Raw genomic sequence first — 6,737 nt, 5'->3', positions numbered from 1 at the left:
TGCTTTCTCACTATTTTGTTGTTGTTTTCCCACTGTATTGTTGTCATTTCACTATTATGTTGCTACTATTTTATTGTTATTGGTTGAATATTACAAGACTCTTGTTTTATTGTTAATGTTGCTACTATTTTAAAGACATTTGCATCTTAAGTTGCATTTATTTTGATGTTAATAAAGACTTTTTTTAAATTTATTTTCAATTTAGTGGGAAACATTTATTTTAATGTCTTTAGTATTTTTGATGTATTATATTTTTTAAAATTTTATATAAAAAATAAAATAAAAATTTATACGAACTGGGCCGTGTTTGGACAAAATTTTAAGCCCATTTTTTGAGTCGAGTCGAATCGAGCCCGAGCCTATCAAACGTGCCTAAAAATTTGTTAGGGCTCGATCCAGCTCAACCCATGAACAGGACTAAATAAGACCATATGCAACAATTACAAATACTAAAATATGAAACCAAAATTTCAATTTATAAGTATTATTCGTCAAAGTTGAAATTAATATTATATATAATTATTTAATCTAACTTTAATTAAAATATAATTTTATTTTTTTTCTAAACTCATCTCAATATTTATAAATAATTAATTCAACTTCTTTACACTTTATGTCAATTAATCCAACAACCTCAATCAACCCAAAATTAACCCCAACAAACTTAAAATCAAATCACCTTCAAATTCGTCTTAGCTTTAAACTAATGTCAAGAAAAGTCACCCATCTCTACCAAGCTTACCACTAGACACTCCCGACCTTCATGACCCCTAAGTATATCGTGGAATCTATCCTCACTACTACCAATTCCCTCCACCGTAGTACTACTCCCTCTTCCAACAAGGCAACACCAGTGCCCTACCAAGCAACCAAGCAACCCAAAACCCACATTTTGGTTCCCAACAATTCACCGAGATGCAAGAAAAGAATGAAGATGTTAGAAGCATAGCTCTCAGAGCAACAACGATTATACTAGGAACAACAAGAATGTCAGTGACAGACCCAACAAATGAAAGAAATGAGAGGATAATTGAAGAGCTAAAAGCAAGAAGAGGTCCCCTACGACACAGTTCAGGAAAAAGTAACAACCCAGTCCTTTCTTGACGGACAACAAAACCAAAGACAGAGAGATGATTCATTGAAGTATAATGACCCAACAATTCAACTTCTAGACCAAACCCGTCAGAGGCAAGGTACCTCATCTGAAGAACAACTTCAAGCATTAAAAAGGAAAATCTAGGAATTTTGCAACGCTAAGACAGATGATGTCTCATGGAGTTATGCAAATGAACCTCTTGCTGTAGAAATACTAGCCTACAGCCTCCCCTCAATGCTCAAATTCCTTAAGGTGACGTATGAAGGGCAGGGTGACCACAGGATCATTTGGCTCATTATAGCAATCACATGAATATCTTGGGCGCATCATATGTGATAAAGTGCCACGACTTCTCAATGACCGTCAAAGACACTGCTCGAGCATGGTATCTGTCGCTACCAAAGGGTTTCATTCACACATTTGACGAGCTAGTCAACCTATTCATGAATAGATTTCTAGCCAACAAGACCCTACAACAATTGCCAACATACCTTATGTTCGTTAAACAACAGTATAATGAATCTGTTATACGCATTGATCAAATACGATTAATATAATATTTGATTAAACCAAACATATATTATAAATTGAACATTTTTATCCATCAAAATAACATGATTAAAAAAACATGAAAGATTAAAAAATCAAAAGGATTAGTTTTAAATGTGCCTAAGCGTATTTTTTCTCCTATTTAAGAATTACAAAAAAATTATGAATAGAAATAAGTATTGTATCAAAAAAATGAAAAAAAAAACTCGCCCTTTTTAAGCAAGTAGAAACCTTAAATTAAACAACTATTACCAACTCCAAATCTCTAACTTTAAAAATCCTAATCATGCCTTTCCAATCTCTTTTAAATCTTAATGTTTAAATATTGTTCAAACCTTAAAATTAACTAGTTTTTTGTTAAATAACTAAATTATACACTTCTTTTTCTTCTTCCAATATCAGTGTCACACACAACCACTGTGCATGGATTCTGATCAATAAGATCTCTATATTGATCTGAAGCCCTCCTAGTCTCGCTCATTTTGATTTTCTTTTTATTTTTGAGAACATAAGCCAAAAATCACGAATAGTGAACTTGAAACTCAAAATTGTCTTCACTACAATCTAGCCCACCAACTATTAGACCGACCTTTTATATATAATTTTCTCTCATCGGTGTCCTCCTCTAACCGTTTAGATTTTCGAAGGAGAATCCAGATCTCACAAATCAAACCTTCTCTACCTTTCGTAAGGTTGTGGTCTCCTTTTTCTTTCTCCTTTTTTTCTTTAAATTTTATGTTTCTATATTTTTCTCTCTTTGTTTGTGAGTTTATTTTGTCTTCTTCATAAAAAGACCCATTTCGATGGTGGAATTGTCTTGTTTTTTTTTCTGTTTTTTTTTTTTATTTTATAAATATAGAAACAATTTTTTTTTTCAAAAAGAACTAGTTTTGAGTTTCTATTGTGCTTTTTTTTTGTGAAAAGAAAAAAAAAGTTTCAACCAATTAAACTAAACCAAAAGGACTTTATGCAAACAACTGTAACCATTCCTCCCTGTTAAAAGCTATTTTGGCCATTCGATTTGCTTCTCTTTTTCTTCTCTAGGGGTGTATTCAAGTGTCCAGATCTTTACATTCTTCAAGAGATGGTGAATATGCCTAATTAATGTCGAGCTAGAAGGCCTTCATTTCGATACTTGGATAACTTCAATAGCTTCCAAATTGTTCGTTTGTATCAACAATTTATCACATTGATTTCCCTACAATAGTGGCAGACCATCTAAAATACCTCATAATTTAGCATCAAAGATTGAGTATTTCCCCAAATTTCGATTAAAGCCAACAATATACTTCCCATGCTCATCCCTCAAGACTCCCCTTGCAACAACATATCTTGAATATACCTTAACAGAACCATCAGTTTTTATTCGCACTCACCTATCCATCCAATTATACTCTACCCTCGTACCTTGCCTCATAGTAGAGTTTACCTTAGGAAGACATGTATCCTATTTAGCCCAACTATACCAACCTTTGATGATTTTTTCTACACTTTATGGCACTCCCTGAAAAATAAGATAATTCATGTTCTTCCAAATACGCTATGTAACTAACCCAAAAAAGACCGGCCAACCAATCCCCCCTAAGGCAAACTTTTGGCTATTTTGTAAAATAGACACAAGCCACTCCTATAAATTCTTGGAAAAGAACAAGGCCTGCTGCTCGACAAGAACAATCTGTGACCAAACCTTTTTCGCTGCACTATAGTCTCTAATGACATGAATTACATCCTCCGAAACTAACCCACAAAGAGTGCAATTATCATCATTCATAATACCACGCCTTAGTCTCTCCACTTGCATAAGCAATCACTGCTTGAAAGCTAGCCAAATAAAGATCCGAACCCTCTGAGGGCCTTGATATTTCTATGGCAGATTTCATACTTCATCTCTTAAACTCCACGAATTTTCTTTAACCATCTTATAAGCACTCTTGATAGAGAAAGAACCTGTTGAGGTGCCTACCCAAGCAACTCTATCCGATCCTGTAAAAGGGTGAGAGGAATTTTGACAATGTGGTTAATAGTCTCATCCAGCAGCCAAACACAAAATAACTCTAAATTCCTCAAACCTTCGTCTGTAACCATGTCCCAAAAGAGACAGTTCACATTGAGGTTTTTTTGTGTTGGAATATCTTTGATTAATGGGCCAACTTCGAGGGCCCAACTATCTTTCCAACATCTTATACTATTATCATTTCCTTGTAACCAAATAATATTCTCACAGAGAATGGGCCAAATCCTAGAAAGAGCTCTCCATAGAAAGGAATAGTTCCCTCGATTAATACTAGTAGGTATGTTTTGCTTCATCTATATTTCGACCAGATAACACGAACCCACAAGGAGTTAGTATTAGTCAAAATGCAATACCCTAATTTTAATATGAAAGAAATGTTTTGATCATTCAACTACAGAATTCCCAACCTTTCATATGTCTTGGGTGGACAAACTGATTGCCAATTAACAAGGGTCATCTTTTGACTTCCTCCAAAATACCCTCAAATAAATTGGTTGACGATGCGTTCAATCTTCTTACATATACATTGTGGAATCATCATGGACTGCATAAAGTAACTATGAATTGTGAAGAGCACCGACTGAACTAACATGACTCTGCTAGCAAGAAATAATTGCCTTGCATCCATCATTGAAGTCCAACCTTAACCTTTTCCACCACAAACCTCAAGGAACTATTAGTGATCCTTTCATGGAAGGGTGGAACACATACTTAGGAACCTAAATTGTAAACCTTATAGAAGCCGAGAATGCTATATAAACACCCACATAGTCTTCATCAACTCCTTTAGAAAAGCACAGATTCATCTTTTTAGTATTAATGCAATACCCAGGAAAAGCATAAAAATTCTCTAGAATTTTCTTTGATTAGTATGACCTGTTCGATATTAGCTTTTCCAAAAATAACAAAATCATCTGTAAAAAAAAAACAAATGTGAAAGTGCGGGTCTTGACTTCGACAAGCGAATGAAACTCCACTTACTTGAGTTGATGGAAATATAAAAGCACCATCTAAGTCATTCCATGCAGAAGACAAAAAGTTAAGGTGACGAAGGACATCCTTTTCTAATTACCCTAACCAGACTAAACTTCTGCGTTAGAACACCAATCCATAGAATCTGTATAGTCATATCTGTTATAGCCCACATAATGACATTTCTAAGGAATTCAGGAATACCAACTGCCTAGAGTGAAGCTTCAGTAAACTCCCAACGCACCCTATCATATGCCTTCTCCAAGTCGATCTTGATTTCCATCCATCTCTTGTTCTTGTGTTTGCTCCTCATGGAAAGGATCACTTCCTAAACCAAAATGATATTGTAACACTTCCAACCTGTATCCTTCATCTGATTAAGGTTATAGAGCATTACTGTTCAAATTAAAATAATTTACATCACATGGAAACAATTTACCAATTTAAAATATTATCATTCCGTTTTAACAATTATTCAAAGCATAAAAACCTTTACAAGCCTTAAATTGAGCCTATGAGGCCTTAAAAATAATTTGGAAACAACTGATGACTAATTTGAATCAAAATAAGAGAACATGAAAATTTTGAAAATTTTGGAAACTGGGGTCACACGCCATGTGACTCAAAACATGGCTGTGCAGTCAATCGTGTAATATTTAAACTATCAGACACACGGCCGTGTCTTTGCTCGTGTGTCCACTTGTGTGAGTATTCGAAATAATATCACATGGTCGTGTCGTATAACGTGTGCCAGACAATGTGTGCGTTCGAAGTAAGGTCACACGACCATGTCATCAGGCCGTGTAACTTTCTAAGCTGTGTGGTTAAGCCGTGTAACTCTCAATGCCATGTGAAAAAACCTGCATCTGAAAATCAATAAGACACAAAGCCATCTATAAAGGTCGTGTGTGGCATATGACCGTGTGACAGCTCGTGTCCCAAGAAGTGTGCACCAAATATACCTTCCAAAACAAGTCTAAAACAATGTCATTTCACGGGTATCAAGACACAAAAAAAAACTATTTTCATGCCTTTAAAACTCAATCAAACAAACATATAGCATGCCAAAAATCCAACCTAGGTGCCTAACCAATGTACCCCTATTGATACCACAAATTAAACATCCAATCAAACCCATACTCAAAGTTTACATGGCATTACCTTCAAGGCATACTAAAATTTCCATTTCAACACATTCATTTACCATTTATCAAGCTAATCACAAAAGACATTTAGCTAATGACCAAAAGCACTTCAAGTGTCAAACATAACCCAGAGATACCAAACATATATATACAACCACAAAGCTTACTCAAACTAATAAACAACATCATCATAAACAAATTAAGTTGAAGGCTCCTAGTACATGCCATTTATACCCCGACAACAAAATAACTAAATCATCTATCGAGATGAAGAATGGATAGTGTGAATATATTCTGACTAGATTTAAACTGATTGAGCTTTTCGATGACCTACAAGACGAAGAAAACAACTATATAAGCAAATAATGCTTAGTAAGCTCGTATAATCTTAAACTTTAACTTATCAAAAAGGATGTAACTTAACCATTGAATAAGATAATTCAATATCTCAACCGTAAGTTCATTAACCATTTATACACATCACAAATCTTACACAGTTAATGAGTTCATATATAATACATAAAATTTTATTGTGTTGTCAAATATATACCCAAAAACACATTTGGTACATAACTCAGCCATCACATGTTCACTTAACATTTAATATCTTTATTTCAAATATTCATTTCAATTATCCATTTTCACATATTTATATTCCAACAAATACTTCATATAAATACTTTATATAACCGTTCATATATATATTTCTATATAAACATTTCGTATAGCCATTTCATAAAACCATTTATCACATAATTGTTATGTATAAATTCATTTATTTTAATATATATTCCTATTCTATACAACACAAACCTCATAAGGTTAGTAAATGTAACCATGAAATATACTATTTCCAACATATCTTAGATCCTGTAATAATAAATATGCAATGTACACATTTCATTTATCACTTAATGTAAAGCATCACTTTTCTGTTTAAGGTGTTCATACCATAATATTC

Source organism: Gossypium hirsutum, chromosome A11 (assembly GCF_007990345.1).
Source record: "Gossypium hirsutum isolate 1008001.06 chromosome A11, Gossypium_hirsutum_v2.1, whole genome shotgun sequence".
Classification (NCBI taxonomy): Eukaryota; Viridiplantae; Streptophyta; class Magnoliopsida; order Malvales; family Malvaceae; genus Gossypium; species Gossypium hirsutum.
This window is presented reverse-complemented; position numbering follows the sequence as displayed.